We start from the raw sequence: 18,802 nt of genomic DNA, 5'->3' as shown, positions 1-18,802 counted from the left end.
ACGCTTAGAAAGGCTTGATATATTTTATGTAAAAGAAATATATATCAGGCTTCAAGGATCTAATCTAAGTATATGTTTTGGAATTTTCTCTCTAAACAGTTGAATTGCTTCTTTAAATCTCTCCTCCTTCAAATCTTTCTTTTCCTTAAGACTCTTTTTAAAACCCAACTCTTCAACCAAGCTTTTAATCACCTCTTTGAATAACTTCACCTTTGGCTTGGAGTCAATTGTTTGTCTGATTCCACTTCTGTGAAGCACCTTGGAATTTTTTTCCACTTTAATAATAGGTCCAGATATACTGCTTATGATGGCATTGTAATATTTTCAAAGAAATCAAGCCTGAATTTTTTTCAAAACTAAATTATAGCTTGTCTTGCAATTGAAAATTCAAACTAAGATTCATTGCTCTGCAATAGTATCACTAAAACACTGAGTCTCATCATTAACTTTAATATTAATTTGTATTATTTATTTCATATTTCATTTTAATTAGTGCTATTACAAAGAAATAAGCACAAGCAAGTGCTTTAATTATTTCTTGTAATTCCACACTTAACTTCGGTCCTCGACTGAATACTATTGCATTTACCATTTTATTTAAAAAGTAACTTAGAAATAGTCAGAATTTCTAGGCTTGTGATTTGAAAGTAGCAAGATAGATGTGTTTATTTTGACATAGCATTTTTTTTCCAATTTGTCATTACCCACTGCATAAAAAGGGAAGAACATGCATTACTATTCTTTCATTTCCTTGTAACATGCTACAGTATAGCAGTTATGTACCTAAAAACAGGCAAAAGAAAAATTTTCAGTGACTTTTTCGTTTATTTCGTTTATGCAGCATTTTCACAAACACAAGACTTCTCAAAGCACTTTTGAGCTGTAGTCACTTTTACAATGTAGGAAATGTGGTAGCCAATATGTGCACAGCAAGCTCCCACAAACAACAATATGATAATGATCAGATAATTTTTTTGTGATGTTAATCAAAGGATAAGTATTCGCCTCAACACTGGGGATAATTCCACTAGTTTTCTTTTAAATAGTACCATGGGATCCTTTAAATTCACCCGAGCAGGTCTTTGGAGCCTGGTTTAATGCCTCATCTGAAAGGTTCAATATTGCATTGGAGAGTCAGCCTTGAATTTTGTATTCAAACCCTAGGATGGGACCTAAAGCCAGAACCACGTGACTGAGATAACAAAGTGTGGAGCTGGATGAACACAGCAGGCCAAACAGCATCTTAGGAGCACAAAAGCTGGCGTTTTGGGCCCAGACCCCTCATCAGAAAAGACTGTGTTGAGAGTGCTACAGGCAAAGCTGAAGCTAAGTTGGTCATGTATGCTATCACACATGTATGGTAGCTTAAAGGAGGCTGGCTCTTATGCATGGCCACAGAGTCACACAGCTTACAGGGAACATCGCTGATGACCCACACAAAGTGAGTTTAATTTTGTGATTTCCTAGCAGCCAACTGTAGAATTTTTCTTGACATAGTTCACGGATTATGTTAGAAATGGTAAATCTAACAAGGAGGATGCAGCCACATAATGGAGTGTATTGGTAGTCTTCTGGGGCAAAATCTTACTCAAAGATGTAGATTTTAAGGGGAAACTTAAAGGAGGAGAGAGAGGCCAAAAGAACCAAAACAGTGTAGGTAGGGATTCCAGAACATAAAACCTCAATAGCTTAAGTCTTGACTGCTAATGTTTGAGGAGAGCAAAATCAAAGTTGTCCATTGGGTCAAACTTCAAATTACACAAACTTCACACTATAAAAAAAATCCAAAAGAACTGTGGATGCTGTAAGTCAGAAACAAAAACAGAAATTGCTGGAAAAGCTCAGCAAGTCCGACACCAACTGTGGAGAGAAATAAGAATTAATGGTTTCGGTTGAATGACCCTTTCTGAGGAAGATGCTGGCAGACCTGCCGAACTTTCCCAGCAACTTCTGGTTTTGGTACAAGCTTGTGGTTTATGCCATTAAAACTCTGAAATTCTTCATTGAGGTCTTTGTGATTTAAGCATTCCTGTTTTTATTTGACTTATTGTAAAGATAACTAGGGATTTTTGAGTTTTGGCTTATATTTATGCCAATGGGATCTGATTGCTTGGGCAATTGTCAATCATGGATTCACCCGTAAAGCCTCCCTGGTGTTTCCCTGAAAGATGGCAACAGTACAGAAAGCACACTACCATCTATCTGCAGAGATAGCAAAAACTGTAGATGCTGCAGTCGGAAAAAATATAGAGTGGAACTGAAGGAAAAACAGCAGGCCAGGCAGCATCAGAGGAACTGGAATGCTGATGTTTCAGGTTGTGATCCTACTTCAGAAAAATTGAGTATTTTATTTCAGATTGAATCTTTGTATTAACATTTTTTTAAACATGATCCAAGAAGACCATCAAAATGTAACTCAGAGTACTAAGATGCTCTTGTGTCTTAAAACTATTCGTTCTAGGAGAGGGGAATGCTCAAGGATGGCACCCTAAAAATTTGCTCATATCAACATCAGACAAAATAGTTTTATTAGTGGCTTCTTAGGGAAAAAGTAGTGCAAAGATTCAATCTGAAATAAAATACCCAATTTTTGTGAAGAAGGGTCCTGACCTGAAACATCAGCTTTCCTGTTCCTCCGTTGCTGCCCAGTCTGCTGTGTTCCTCCAGCTCCACACTTTGTTATCTATATTTATCGCCATTTATCTGCATCCATCTTTGTGGTACGGAAGATAAGTAATTGTCTAAATTGTCTATTCAGATATAAGACTCATATATCAGGCTCTGCAATACCAATACAGTGCAAAGTATATGTGAATAAAAGCAAAATTCCACAGATGCCAGAAATATGAAACAAACAGAGAGAATACTAGAGAAACTCAGCAGATCTGGCAGCATCTGTGGAGAGAGAAACAGAGTTAACATTTTGAATCTGGTATGACTGTTTTTAGCAAAAGCAAAAGCACACTGCTTTTCAGACTTGTAAGGCAATGGACAAAATAACATGACAATTTGCCCATTCAAAGTCAAACCAGAGGCATTGCATACACTCTGACAAACCAGTAGTTATTTCCCAGCCTGCTCCTTATAAAGCCTACATTTACCTATCGTCTAACCATAACTTGGTATCCAGTCCACCCATTCATGTCTCTTAACATACTCTGTTCAACTCCCTTAAGCCTGGTTTTCATTCTGGTCACACAACACCCTAAACAAAGATACCTAACATGTGCTGTATGGCTGTCTCAAGTGCATTTTCATTCTGCACTGTTACACCACCGTACGCTATCATCTGACTTCAGCCTTATTTCCTTCCCAGCAAGAATTGGTGATCTTTTCCTTGCTTATTATTAATTACACTTTGTAAAAAAAAACTGCTAAAAGATGCACATCAACTCTGTTACCCATCTCCAAACCCCCAACATTACTTTTTCCCTAAGAAGCCACTAACTAAACTATTTCATCTGGTGTTGATATTAACAAATTTTTAGGGTACCATCCTTGAGCATTCCCCTCTTCCAGAATGAATGGTTTTAAGACGCAAGGCGTCTTAGTACTCTGAGTTACATTTTGATGGTCTTCCTGGAAACTTTTTAAAAAAAATGTTAAAAAAAATTCAGTCTGAAGTAAAATACCCCATTATTTTCAGACATATGAACATTCTAACTGTGCTCTTACAACCATCAGGTTAGCTGAGTTAGTCTCAGAGGGAGGTTTTACTGGGTCGAGACTTTATCCCACTGATACTTACAGAGTTGAAGTCCTAGGAGCACATTGTGAAGGGATTAGTAGTTTTCCAAACACCATTGTGGAGGCAGGCACCAAAGAGGGAAACATAAAAAAAAGAGAAAGGACAAGATGTAATTGATTTGGTTTAGTGGACAATGACTTGTGTATCATAGCAGGGTGAGCTAAAGGAGAAAACAAAAGACTTAGGCCACCTAGGAACAAAGTGTTTTTTGCAAGATGAGGTAACTTATATTCATCCAGCACCATTCAAAATAAATCATAGGTAGGCAAATCAAATCTTCCATTCGTACTACAATCATAGATTACCCAATTATTGATTTAACTATTTAAGCACTCACCAGGAATAAAATAAAGCTTTTGTCTCGTGTTTCATCTGACACAGACCCATCTTGATTTCTTCCTCAGACTGAAGGCATTGTGTGGTAGTTTTACAATAGTCTACAAAATTTAGTAATTACACTAAATCATTTACAACCTTAACTGAAACTAATTAGAATAAAATTATTTTGTCTGGGGTAAATATGAACAATTTTTCAAAACTATTCTTTGTAAACTGGAAGAGACTTAAGAAGACAAAATGTTAACCTTATCTGCAACATGAACCTGTAGTAATGCCTCGCTAATGTAATCAGGAGGCCTGTGATATAATGTCTGGCTTCACAGGCTATAGCATGGAGGGTGAGAAAATCATTATCTTAACAACCTCAACATTAGATAATGATTCTCCAGTCCTCAAAAGGGAAGAAAGAAGGTTTCCCACAATCAGAGTATGCAATAGCTGAAAGTAATCGTCTAAAATAATCTCTCTCGTTAAATATCATTCCTCATGATAACTCTCACTGTCACCACCATGGTTTTCATCAGCAGCTGTTCTCCTGCTTTCGCACTATCAAACTATGGGTCACTTACAATCACAATTACCAATCTGAACAAACTGAATATCAAAAGCCAATAATAATAGAGTATATCGCCCACTTTTAGTTTCTGCTACACCCCATAAACGAGCGCAATTGGGCATAACAGAACAGAAATATAGATGGAGATCAGTTGCATTCAATCTTCACACATAATATATCATGTGCATTTCCAGTGCAGCAAAAGAAGCTTTCAACAGAAATAGGCGAGAGCTTGATTACAATATAATATGACATAATTTACATATTGATGACATTTTCTCACCTTAAATAAAAAGCACATTGCCGCTTAATTCTTGTCAGATAAAAATGTCCATTGAGGGCCGATAGACTGTGTGTTTGTTTATGCAGTTATTTAAAGATACAGTCCGGTAGTTTCAATCAGGTGCATGCATTTTATAAAAATAGATTTTGCAAGTTTTATTTAGTGAACCCGACCGGGGAAAGCAACCGGAATATGGTTGTCCTTTGGGAATCTCTTCGAGCTGCTGCATGAATACTACTTGTGGAAAGATGAAGCAAATATGTTGAGATGCCAGTTAGATCAGATTGCACTAAAGGAGAACTCGGCTCACCGGCAGTTTTAGCTGGGCTTATCCAAGCAATAAAATGTGGAGATTAAGAGGCCTCTCAGCACAGTATTTCATGCCACAAACTAAAATGCAGCCATACCCTACAATTGGCAAGTCCTCACAAATGGCTGCCAAAGTTCATTCAGCCCTGAACTTCTATGAACAAAATTTTATCTAGGGGTTTATTTCAGCTGCATGCAGAGGGTTAAAGACCTAAAAGATGACAGCACATTGGGAGCCTGACATTCTCGCTTTCTTCTGTATTTGACAGGGAAGTTTGGAAACGAGGGAAGCCCTCTTGAAGATGTCGGGTCAGATATTTAAATATGTTAAATGGCAACTGAGTGGCAAGTTAACCTTTAATTCTGGCTTTAACAGCTCGCGCTGTGATTTTCCGACATTTGTGGATCTTGTCAGGGTGCATAAGGCAAGGGCACAGCGGGATGTCATTGAGCATTTAAGCTAACCGGCTTGCAAGCATTTAAATAGAGAAAGAAAAGGCTTGTACCCACAATTTATATACAGAAGCAACTTCTATTTGACTTACCCTGAACCTTATCTTAATTCGTCACTACCTGCACCCTTACCTGAGCAAGCAAAAACTTGGGGTTGCCCAGACTGGGGGCAGTAATCACTGAATTGGGACCCAATCACCGTTTTTAAAGCCATTTCCTTGTAGACAAGGTCAGAGGCACAAAAAAGCCCAGGCCTTTGTTTCCAGATAGCAGTCATGATTTCTTTCTCTTGTGTGAAGTCACAGTATCAGTCTGAAATAAGCAAACAGGCAAGACAAATTGTGAGAGTTAAGCAAAGCAGTCGATTTCCTGGTCAAGGAGATAATGGCTAGGGCACAGTTAAACGTATAGCAACAAGATCATCATTTTAATACAGGCGCATGTAGGAAAATTCCACACTATATTTTACAACTGTGCAAACATTTGTTGGGAAATGGTTATGTTGGGAAAATCTGATTGCTTGCTAGTACTAATTGTACGAAAAAACTGATTTCTGCACAGAAATCAATGTCACTATTTGTAATCTGAATGCTTATTTAAGTGCCTGTGATCTTGTTTGAGTTCATATAAAATATGTTGTTAGCTGCCCCAAACCTCAGTAAAATGGATACTTGCATTTTGCTCCTGTGCTTATAGCTGTGTTGTTTAAGTTAGTACGTAAGACCTCTACTATTTTTATAGTAATTATTAATATACAAAATTTAAATTAATATAAACTGTGGAACATGAAGTAAACTGCTGAATAATGTCACTTACATTGTAACTGTTTATCTCTGAAATGGTATAATGAATTACTTATGAGTTCATTGTGTAGTGAAGAGGTAATCTGCACTTTTCTTTCCAAACCAATGATGCTTCTGACTTAAACATTATGTTGAAGACGTGTTCTTGCCATGATGCTACAATATTGTCCCTTGACAGTTCTGTGAATTTTTGAAATACAACTTCAGATGATTGTGGTTAAGTGACATGGGATCTACAGTTGCAACTTGTGTTTTGCTTTCCACATTCTGCTCAAATTAACAGTCAGATTGTTAAGCAGACATTTCGACCTTGCTGTGAAGTGGAACCCACTCTGCTACTGATTGAAATTAGCTTTCATCTAACTTTTCAGCAAAGCAATACAAAGACCAAATTATAAATTTACTGTGCCATAGAGAAAGCAATGCCCACAATCATATTTCTCTCATATAATATGTTAATTTGATCTCTACTTCAATTTGCAGTTCTGAATTTTAATATGTAGGAATCTCAAATAAGAGCATTGCGCACATATTGAACTCTAAATTATAAGATGAACTCCAGTGCTTTACTGTATAATGTTAACATTGAGAAGTGATGTTTGTTCCATATTTCTGATAAAATTGAACACTGTATTTTGCATTCTTGAAAATCAGAATATTTAATTTAATAGCATGGTTATATGAAGTACAAGAGTACAGACATCTTGCTACAATTGTTCAGGGCTTTGGTGAGACCACAAATTGGATACATGTGAAGTTTTGGTTTTCGCATCTAATGAAGGATTTACTTACATATCAGGCAACAAATAAGAAAAAAGTTGGTACGGGGAATGAGAAGGTTGTACTATAATGAGAGACTATAATAAACTGGTTCAATATTTTCTGGGCCTTATAGGGGCCTGAATGAAGTGCGCTGTATTGAGAAACATGGTAGAATTGCATGAGGCAATCTGGATGTTGAGAATTCTCAGCAAGGAATCAGAGCGGGTATCTGGCAACGTCAGCTCACCACTGGCTCCAAATGACCTCCATATTGGACAACCGGCACCAACACCTCAGTGTGCAAGCATATGCACCCCACATCTACAAACATTGGCACCCAACATGTGCCAGCCTCCAAGAACCCTCATGGCATATCTCTAATCTACTTATTGTATGCTTCTGGGCTTCGATGCTGCATCTCAGGGCACACGGCCAACTATTAATGCAATAAAATAAAGAATTGCTGATGCTGAAAATCTGAAACTAAAATTGAAGTTGCTGGAGAAACTCAGTGGATCTGGAAGCATCTGTACAAAGACATATCTGACATCAAAAGCAGTCGATTATCATGTGGTGTTCATATGAAAAAGATAACTTCACTAACATTTCATTAAAGAAATTACTGTACAGTATTCTTGAACTTGGTTCACTTACAACCATTGATTTCTTTGAATTTTAGAAGGAACTGTGCAAAAACAAAGTTGAGTAAACTTTTTAAATTCATTTGTGGGATGTCGGTATCGATAGCTGGCCAGCATTTCTTGCCCATCCCTATTGCCATTGAGAAGGTGGTAGTGAGCTGCTTTTTTGAACCGCTGCAGTCCTCCTGCTGTGGGTTGACCCACAATGCTAATAGTGAGGGAACTCCAGGATTTTGAACCAGCGACAGTGAAGGAACTGCGATATATTTCCAAGTCAAGATGGTGAATAACTTGGAGGGGAACTTGGAGGTGGTGGTGTTCCCACATATCTGCTACCCTTGTCCTTCTCGATGGAGGTGGTCGTGGATTTGTAAGGAGTTGTCCGAGGATCGTTGGTGAATTTCTGCAGTGCATCTTGTAGATAGTACACACTGCTGGTACTGAGCATCGGTTGTGGAGGGAGTGAATGCTTGTGGATGTTGTGCCAATCAAGCGGGCTGCTTTGTCCTGGATGGCGTCAAGTCTTGAGTGTTGTTGGGGCTAAACTCATCCAGGCAAGTGGGTAGTATTCTATCACATTCCTGACTTGTGCCCTGTAGATGCTGGGCAGGCTTTGAGGAGTTAGGAGGTGAGTTACTTGCCGCATTATTCCCAGCTTCTGGCCTGGTCTCGTGGCCACTGTATGGCCCACTCAAACACCCACTGCCAACACCTGTTTATGGCCATCTTAGCCAAGCCCAGGAGCAGACTCATGAGATAATCTCTTGATCTGCTCCATTCTACTCTCCCCTTGCACTGGCTGACCAAAGATTTGGAGAGTGGCAATGAGTGCAAACAAAATTTGAGGAGCAGCCCCTTCTAAAAAACAGAAAGTGGGGCTGCAAACAACCACACCCAATGTATAGCTGAAATCTAGAATCCTCAAGGCCGCAACAAACACAGGCAGCCCAGGAGCAAAAAAGAGGGTGTAAGCTGAGGGGCTCTGGGACGTGAAAAGCACTTTTTACTTTGTACGTTCTGGAGACATACTGCTTTGTTTAACAGAGCTGTTTTCAAGATTCGAGGTGGTCTGCTAGATGTTACACAGCCTTACTATCGTAAGATCTCCAACTGTACTTTGAGCAGCTGAGGAACAGGACTGAAAGGAGCAAGAGGTAAAGAGAGGCAAATAGGCAGTCCCTTTCTGGGTAGGCTGTACATGAAAACTCAACCAAGTGTGACACCAATATCGATAACTCCAATCACACTTTCACCAACAGCCCCACACCTCACCTTCCTTCTGTTACCAATGATCCCAACATCTATACGGTTTTACTGCAAAAATAAAAGCCAGCTCAAAATACACATTTAATAAAAAAAACGTAAGGTCTGTCATATTGCATATAAAAATCAACTAATTACCCTTGTGCATTCTTTTCGTGCAAAATGTTCCAAGTGCCTTCGCATGTCTTGTGCTCCCCAGTGGCTGCCACATGTTTGGTCAAAGCTTGTTGACTTAGAGAGGAGGAGATGACTCGTGACCTTGGGGGAAGACCTCGAGTGGCCTTAGCTCTCGAAGGGCCCAGCTGTAGACTGCATTATCTCAGGATGGGCAGCAGCAGTCTGGACAAGCTGACTAGTAGGCAATTGCAGAGCAACGATGGAGTTGCAGAGTTAGAAGCACAAAATGCTGTCTGCCTGACACAGAAAGTAGGTTTGTTCTCCCACAGAGTCATTACCTTTCTTCTGGAGTGGTGTGTCAGCTTTCTTATAATCTACTGGGGAGCAGTTAGACAACTAAGCGATGTGGTTGACTCATAACCACACTCTGGGCAATTAGGGATGGGCAATAAATACTGCCTAGCCAGCGACGCCCTCATCCTGTGAATGAATAAAATAAAAATAACTGGGGAAGAACCTTCCTGGCCCCTGAACAATGTGTATGTAGATGAAAAGTTTAAGAGAATGGCGTGAGATCAGCTTCCCACTATTTAGGGCAAAAAAAATCCCACTTTCCTCTAAGTGTTGAATGTCAAAACAAGGTTCTCACTCGTGAATAGTGAGAGGACTGTTCACATGTATTCGTATGCACTAACACCCTCATTATTATCATAATCATCGAGGGCCGAAGGGCCTGTTCTGCGCTGTATTGTTCTATTATTACATCATCCCACCACATTTATATGTCATTTCTCATTCTTCCATCTGTCATATAGAAACTTCACAGCAACAGTTCTTAATGTGAAAGTCAAGGTGATTTCAGCTCACTGCTTGATTGTCCAGACCTCAATTAGTCACAAACATCTTAGGGTACATTCTATAGTTAGTGTCCACTGCAGCCCTTGTCCACCAGGACTACCGGGTCCCCTTTTGCAAAGTTTGGAGCTAATTATGCTCTCTCTGTCATGGCCAAGATAAATAAAACAAATGGTTCAGGGCTGCTGCAGGCAATCAGCACTTGACCTGGTGTGTGACTGGGCTTTAAAGGTAGTGCCAACACCAGGAATCCCAGGAGGTGCTGGCAGTGGTCAACACTTCCTCTTGTGGTCAGTGAGTAAATATGTTGAGCAGGGATTTATGAGGTCATGATGCATAGGTACTGAGGCAAGTTTAGGAAGACTGCATGAGAAAATGCACTAGGATTTGCAGAGAAAGACACTGCACGGAAATTGACAATTAGCCAGTTTCAGTTAAGTTTCAACCCCGATATCTGCAGAAACTTCGGCAGCTGTGAGAGTTTACGAAGCAGCAAACTGACTTTGCCTGACTTCAGTATGAGCTTCCCTAACAGCATTCAGACTTATGGTGACACCCTTTCTGTCCAGTGGAAGCTGAAAAGATCAAATGCTTAATAACGGTTGAGTCCCCAAATGTGAAAATGGAGTTGTCATCATTGCCAGGCTGGATAGGACAGGCTTCAAACTTTGCACAAAGTTTTGTTTCAAGTTGTTGTGAGATGCCTCCGGATTCTTTGATATTACCCCAAGATTTTTGGCAGTCTTTGCAATGCAGCAAAAACCTTGTTGTGTATATTTATGAGCTGCCTTCTCTGTATTGCCCCATCAAAGCCTTTTTCAGAATCCTTCATGTGCGACCTCACATAGAGTAAGCTGGAATGACCCAATTTTTCCCTTTACCTTGGTGATAGGTCATTTATGCCCAGTTTATTGCATCATGTAGATCCTACCTTCTTGCCAATCCTCAAAATTATACATAGTGCCAGTATCAGAGCTGGGGTCACTGTGCTTGTGAATCAAGCGACAATAACGTCCTGTTGGTTTTACTGCAAAGCCTGGCTGGATTGTACTTTTTGAATCTTTAAAATGGGAAAGACAGAAGATTAAGGTCATAGTGTGGAGAAGGTAAGAGGTGTAACTCTTTTACAATCAATTAAATCAAATTTAATCAGAAGAAATCAATAAGTCAAATGAAACTAAGTTAAAAAGTTAAAAGGTGCCAGTGCTTTAAAGGGGGAACTGTAACAGAAATCAGGCATGCAAATATAAATGAGCGATACTTCAAATTTAAAATGTCATTTTGAAAATGAAAATGCATTCCAGCCTCTGTGGTGCCCAATGGCCATAGAAGCCCTCCAGTGTGCAAACAGACACTGCATATTCCCTCTCCCAGGGCATAAACATAAACCAGTAAGGGGGCAGGCAGCTGGGCTTTATGGCCCACTCCAACACCGACTGCCAACACCTGTATACGGCCAGCTTAGCCAAGCCCAGGAGCAGATCCATGAGATAATCCCTTGATCTGCCCCATTCTACTCTCCCCCTGCACTGGTTGACCAAAGATTTAGAGAATGGCAATGAGTGCAAACAAAATTTGAAGAGCATTCCCTTCAAAAAACAGAAAGCGGGGCTGCAAACAACCACACCCAATGTATAGATGAAACCTAGAATCCTCAAGGCCGCAACAAACACAGGCAGCCCAGGAGCAAAAAAGAGGGTGTGAGCTGAGGGACAAGTGGGATGTGAAAAGGAGGACTGAGTAGAAAGATGTTGTGGTCTGCAATGTTTTCAGCACCTCCACTGACCACAACCTTCACAATAGACATCCTATCAATGGCAAGAGAATCTCCACCATCCAGAATAGAACATGCATGCCTGTGTTCCCCTGATTAGCTCCTGCTGCCTGCAGTCATGTGATAATTTGTCTTGTTAGAGAGAAGGAAGTGTGTCAGTGAGTATTATGCAATCTGTTTGAATGAGATGGTTGTCATGTTTGAATGGCTGGCAATTTGTGGTAGCCATGGCATGTGAGTATGGGGCTTGCAGCTGTGCAAGTTGTGTGAGGGTGCTGCAAATTGTCAGGTCAGTCTAGATTGATAGCTGTTGTTAATAACGGAGGTTATACATTGAGTAGTGTCTGAGGTTATTCGCAAAGTTGGAAGTAAATGGCATTTGAAGATATACTCACTGCCCTTGATCACATGTATGAGTCACAGAATTTCTGGTGATACTGTAGCCGAATCCTTGGGACTTGACTCCTGGCATTGATCTCCATGAGCATCTGTGTCCACTGTATTCCATGCATTTGTCTGAAGGACCTCTGGATCCCTGTTGATGAAGGATATGTTCATTCCATTCACACACTCTATCAATACAGCAAAAAATCTTGGAGCCTGTCCACACAAATACATTGCTATTTTTCTGTCCTTACTGAGTGAGATTCATAAAGCACTGGCACCTTTTAACTTAGTTTCATTTCCATCCACAGTCCACTTCTCCCCTTAAGGGAGCAGGCTACCTTTAAGCAGGGCAGGCTAACTTTAGACATATATGAACGAATTGGCAGATCAGGAGCAGGAATAGGCCATTTATCAACAATCCACAAGCTTGCTCCGTCATTAAATCTTAACAAAGGTCAAGGTTGACCTGCTTGTGGTATCAATTCTGCCCGCTTGTCTATCTCCTATACCCCCTGTCTCCATTGTCAATCAAGAATCTATTTAACTCAGAGTGGTTTAATCGAAGCTAGCCACTGACAATATTTGGCTTCCAGCCAGACAGAAGTGTGGTAAACACTGGCTTGGCACAGCAGTCATGTTAGTGTGCTACTTATAGCGCAGTCATCAATTGTGACCCAAACGGGCATTGCTGTCCTCATGGTTTGATAGCTATCTAATTCACCCGAATACCTGAGGGAAGCCTAAGATTTTCATTTTACTTTGCTGTTTATGTAATCATCAAGCCAGGGGTTCAACCCTGGTTTAATGAAGAGTGCAGGAGGGCTTGCCAGAAGCAGCACCAGGCATACCTGAAGATGAGGTGTCAACCTGGTGAAGCTACCAAACAGGACTACTTGCACGCCAAACAGTGAAAGCAGCAAGTGATAGACAGAGCTGAACGACCCCACAACCAACAGATCAGATCCAAGCTCTGCAGTCCTGCCACATCCAGTTGCGAATGGTGGTAGACAATTAAACAACTCACTGGAGGAGGAGGCTCCACAAACATCCCCATCCTCAATGATAGAAGAGCCCAGCACATCAGTTTAAAAGGTAAGGTTGAAGCATTCGCAGCAATCTTCAGGCAGAAGTGCCGAGTGGATGATCCATCTTGGCCTCCTCCAGTAGTCCCCAACATTACAGATACCAGTCTTCAGCTGATTCAATTCACTCCAAGTGATATCAAAAAATGGTTCGAGACACTGGATACCACAAAGGCTACCGGCCCTGGCAACATTCCGGCAATAGTACCAAAGACTTGTGCTCCAGAACTTGCCGCTCCCCTATCCAAGCTGTTCCAGTACAGTTACAGCACTGGTATCTATCTGACAATGTGGAAAATTGCCCAAGTATGTCCTGTGCACAAAAAGCAGGACAAATCCAACACAACCAATTATCGCCCCAATTACCAAAGTAAATGTGCATTTTGAGCTGGCTTTTTTTTTGCACTAAAACCATATGGAGGTTGGGATCTTGGTGACAGAAGGAAGGTGAGGTGTGGGACTGTGGTGAAAGTGTGATTGGAGTTATTGATACTGGTGTCACACTTGGTTGAGTTTTCACGTACGGCCTACCCGGAAAGGGACTGACTATTTGCCTCTCTTTTCCTCTTGCTCCTTTCAGTACTGCTCCTCAGCTGCTCAAAGTACAGTTGGAGATCTTACGAATAGCAAGGCTGTGTAACATGTAGCAGACCACCTCGAATCTTGAAAACAGCTCTGTTAAACAAAGCAGTATGTCTCCAGAACGTAGAAAGTAAAAAGTGCTTTTGCAGCATGCCAATAGTGTGCTTTATCATGGATTGTGTGGTTTCATGGCTTTCACAGGGTTGTGTGTGTGTGTCACGTGTGTGCATGCACATGCAATGAAGTCATCAGCCATATTGTTAGCACATAGCCCTCAACAGGGTTTAGTTTGCCACCCTTTGGATGACTGTGATCTTTCAATGCCGTTGGCTGCTACAGAATGAGGCATCATCACTGTTCTCAGGATATTGGGTAATATCTGGCATGAATCTTGCACATGGTAACTTGTAGGCTGGATGCCAATGGAGAGGAATCCATTTTGATTGCCAAACAGGGCAAAGTTCATACGTGATACCTGGAAAACAATGCCATACATGACATTCTGCAGTAGGTAGTAGTTGCAGCAGACAACTGATTGCAGTGAAGGCATCCTTACTCAACTGCAAAGCAACTGGTATTCTGTTTGGGCTGTCTACCCTGAGGTGGGTCACCATCCTGAATCGAATAGTTGCCCTGGCAAAGTTGGACCACTGTAGGTAAAAGCGTCCCACCAAGCATCCATTCTGGCAGTGTCTGATCCAGGCTTTGATAAGAATTTGGTCACTATTCATCATTGAGGCTCAGATAATGATAATTGCCTTAATCTTCAAATGTTCACAATCATATTACTTTTATTTAAACTTAATGGCCAAGAGAAACTTACTTGACATTTCAAGCTCAAAAACTACAGTCATTTCCAGTGTTGGTGTTGTGAATTCTTTCTTTTTCAAGAAAGTGTTTAAGATAGTAGCTGCTTTACAGATTATCTAACTGTGTACCCAGGAGACCAGCTTACAGGTACCAACCTCAATGATGGATATGGTCACAAAAGATTAAGAAAATGTCTCACAAAATATCATTGGTTCAACTTAGAAGGACTGCTTTACTGATACAAAATGCTCCCTTTTGGCCTTATGTAGACTTTCCTTATGTTTAATAAATGTCTGTCAGTAGCGGAGTGCCTCCTGGGATCCAGTAACTGTATATCTAGACAACTGACTGATAAGGCCTTCCTTTTGGGACTCTGTCAAGACAGTCTCCAGCAGCACTTGAACCTTCTGGGAACCTGAGCTACAATGTAAGCCCAGAAAAGTACAACTTTGAGACAGCATGGAATCTATCCTTTATGTGAGCAATTTCACTCCCATTGGTGAGGTTTGATATCAGTGATGCAAATCCATATGCAGTATTACGATGCAATCTGAGGAATGATAATAATAACCACAGTGCAATGTCCAGTGCAAATATCTTGAAGAGGTCCTGGCAATTGAATCTTTTCACAATACTTAAGAACCAAATGATCTCCATAGGTAGCAGATGCAATCTTCATTTCCCTTCTCTTATCAGTGCCTTCTTTAGTGAATAGGGAAGAGGACCATTCAAAGTTATCTACTGCTCTGACAAGTTGTTCTCATAATAAAGCCTTTAAACTTGTAAAATATCACAGAAGCATTCTGACATTAATCCACACAAGGAAATATTTGAGCAGACATTTAAAGGTTTGGTCAAAGAGATGGTTTTGAAGAGAATTCTAAAAGCAGTAAAGACAGGTAGAGAGGTTTAGGAAGCAAATTCCAGAGCTGACGATCTTGCCAGCAGAGGTGAAGCTGCTACTGGTGGATCAATTCAAAGCAGATATGCACTGGAGGCAAAGATTAGAGGAACACATTTACCTCATAGTGTTGTGAGGCTGAAGGAACGTACAGCTATAAGGAGGAGCGATTTCCTGATAAAAGTTAAGACCGGATTATAATTGAGATGTTTCTTAATTGGGAGCCAGTGTAGCTGAATGAGTACAAGGGAGTTAGAGGTGACTGGGGTTTGGCAGATAGTCAATAGTTTTGGATGATATCAAAGCGATAGATCATGGAAGGTCAGTGATGTGTTCGAAGGGTTTCAGTAGGAGGTTAGCTGAGCAGAAACAGAAATGGATGATGTTCCAGAGATGGAAATACATGATTTTAGTGAAGGCATAGACATTGACCACAAGCTTAGGATGGGGTCAAATATGACATTAAAAAACTGTGGACAGTCTGATTCAACATCAATTTCTACAAAGAGCAACAGGAACAGTCGCTAGGAAATGGAATTTGTGAAGACTGAAGATAAGGTTCAGTTAGAGGAAATTTCTGTTAATCGCTGGAATTGGGCAATCAGTCTGACATCTTAGAAACAGTGGCAGGATCAAATAAATGTTGCGGTGAGGTACTCTTGGGTGCTTTTAGTGTGCATGTAAAAATGACACTGTTTCTGCATGTTCTGTGCAAGCACCAGCATTTAGATGAGAAATAGAAGGAAGCTAAAAATAGATTCTTGCAAAACACCAGAGGTAAAGGTGTGGGGACGGCAAGACAAACTAACACAGATGATTTTTTCTGGCTGTGACTTATAGATAAGAGGGCAGGCAAATGCTCCCCGGACTGACCTATCCACTCCTCACCTCCCCAGCTATACTCTCCTCTCCACCTATCTTCTCCTCTATCCATCTTCGGTCTGCCTCTCCTGCTCTCTCTATTTATTTCAGAACCCTCTCCCCATTCCCCTTTTCTGATGAAGGGTCTAGGCCCGAAATGTCAGCTTTTGTGCTCCTGAGATGCTGCTTGGCCTGCTGTGTCCATCCAGCTCCACACTTTGTTATCCTGCAGTTCTAAACAGTTGGATATGGGTGGAGAGGTACTTGTATTCACAAAAAACAGGTCAAATTCAATCCAGCCAATCAATGCCCATTGGTCTGCTCTTAAACATCAGTAAAGTGATGGAGGGTGTTGCTGGCAGTGCTTTTAAGAGACAATTATGCACCAATAACCTGCTCACTTCTAATCAAGCTTGGGTTCCTCCCGGGTCACCCAACTCTAGACCTCATTACCACCTTGGTCCAAATTTGGATAAAAGAGCTGAATTCTGGAGCTAAGTGAGAGTAATTGCCTTTAGCATGAAGGGAGCTGTTGAGTGAAGTGGCACCAAGCAACATTAGTAAAATTGAAGGAAATGGTCATTTTCAGGAAAACTGTTCACTGGCCAGACCCATAACCAGTCGTAGTTGTTGGAGACCAATTGCCTCAGTCTTAGGACATCACTAGACGAGCTCTTCTGGGCACCATCCAGGACCAAATATCTTCAAAGTGTACTCAATGTGCCTTTCACTATTGGTTCACAAGGGCGAGCATACACTGACAATTACACTGTTCATTTCCATTTCCAATTCTTCAAATAATAAGACTGTCTGTGTCTCAGAGGGCAAGTCTGGGACCAAGTAACATTTATGCCACACATATGTTAAGCAATGGCCATTTCCTAGAAGAGAAAATCTAAGTAAGAATCCTTCATCTACAAGAGCCTGTGAATCACTACTGACCAGTGACATTACTAGAAAAGCCATAGGAAAAGACAACAGCAGAAACAGCCCTGTCAACCTCGCAAAGTCCTCCTCACTAACATCTGGGTGCTAGTGCCAAAGCAGGGAGAACTCACAGAATCATACCTTACAGATAATGTCCCAAACACCACAATCACCATCCCTGGATATGTCCTATCTCACAGCAGGACAACCCCAGCAGAAGTGACTGCACAGTGGTGTACCGTCGGGAGGGCATTGCTCTAGGAGTCCTCAATATTGCCGCTCAATCCCATGCAATCTCACAGCTTCAGGTTAAACACAGACGAAGAAACCTCCTGCTGATGACCACGTACTGTCCTCCCTCAGTTGATGAATCAATATTCCTTCATGTTGAAGAATACTTAGAGCAGGCACTGAGAATGGCAAGGGCACACAATGTACTCTGGGTGGGGGGTTTCAATGTCTAGTATCAAGAGTGGCTCAGCAGCAGTACTACTGATCAAGCTGGTTAGATCCTAAAGGACATAGCTGTAAGACTGGGTCTGTGGCAGGTGGTGAGAGAACCAACAAGAGGGCAAAACATAGTTGGCCTCATCCTTACCAAAGTGCCAGTTGCAGATACACCTGTCCACAATAGTATCAGTAAGAGTGACCACTGCACAGTCCTGCCTTCACATTGACAATAACTGCCATCCTGTCGTGTGGCACTATCACCGTGCTAAATGGGACAGACTTCGCTCAGATCTAGCAACTCAAGACTGGGCATTCATGAGGCACTGTGGGCCATCAACAGGAGCACAATTGTATTCCAGCACAATCTGTAACCTCATGGCCTGGCATATCCCCCACTCAATCATTACCATCAAGCCAGGGGATCAGCCCTGGTTAGATGGAGAGTGCAGGAGGGCATGCCAGGAGCAGATCCAGGCATTCCTGAGGGTGAGGTGTCAACCTGCTGAAGCTACCAAACAGGACTACTTGCATGTCAAATGGCGAAAGCAGAAAGTAATAGACGGAGCTAAATGATCCAACAACCAACGGATCAGATCTGAGCTCTGCAGTCCTGCCACATCCAGTAGAGAATGGTGGCGAATGAGGAGGAGGCTCCACAAATGTCCCCATCCTCAATGATGGAAGAGCCCAGCACATCAGTGCAAAAGGTAAGACTGAAGCATTCACAGCAATCTTCAGCCAGAAGCGTGAAGTGCCCAGCATTACAGAAACCAGTCTTCTGCCAATTCGATTCATTCCATGTAATATCATTAAAAAGTTGAAGGCACTGGATACTGCAAAGGCATGGGGCCCTAATAACATTCTGGCAATAATACTGAAGACTTGTGTTCCTGAACATG

General features: G+C 41.3%; 1 long non-coding RNA gene across 3 annotated transcripts in view; it reads right to left on the bottom strand.

Annotated features, from left to right (window-relative positions):
• Positions 1-891: 891 nt before the first annotated feature.
• Positions 892-18,802, bottom strand: part of LOC132210636 (uncharacterized) — a 305,286-nt gene continuing 287,375 nt past the window's right edge. For all 3 annotated transcript variants that reach the window (XR_009446784.1, XR_009446786.1, XR_009446785.1), the window contains 2 exons: positions 5,821-6,000; positions 892-3,760 (listed from right to left, as the gene is read on the bottom strand). This is a non-coding gene — a long non-coding RNA (uncharacterized LOC132210636). The remainder of the gene's footprint in view (positions 3,761-5,820; positions 6,001-18,802) is intronic.

This window comes from Stegostoma tigrinum, chromosome 16, assembly GCF_030684315.1.
Source record: "Stegostoma tigrinum isolate sSteTig4 chromosome 16, sSteTig4.hap1, whole genome shotgun sequence".
Classification (NCBI taxonomy): Eukaryota; Metazoa; Chordata; class Chondrichthyes; order Orectolobiformes; family Stegostomatidae; genus Stegostoma; species Stegostoma tigrinum.
This window is presented reverse-complemented; position numbering and strand designations above follow the sequence as displayed.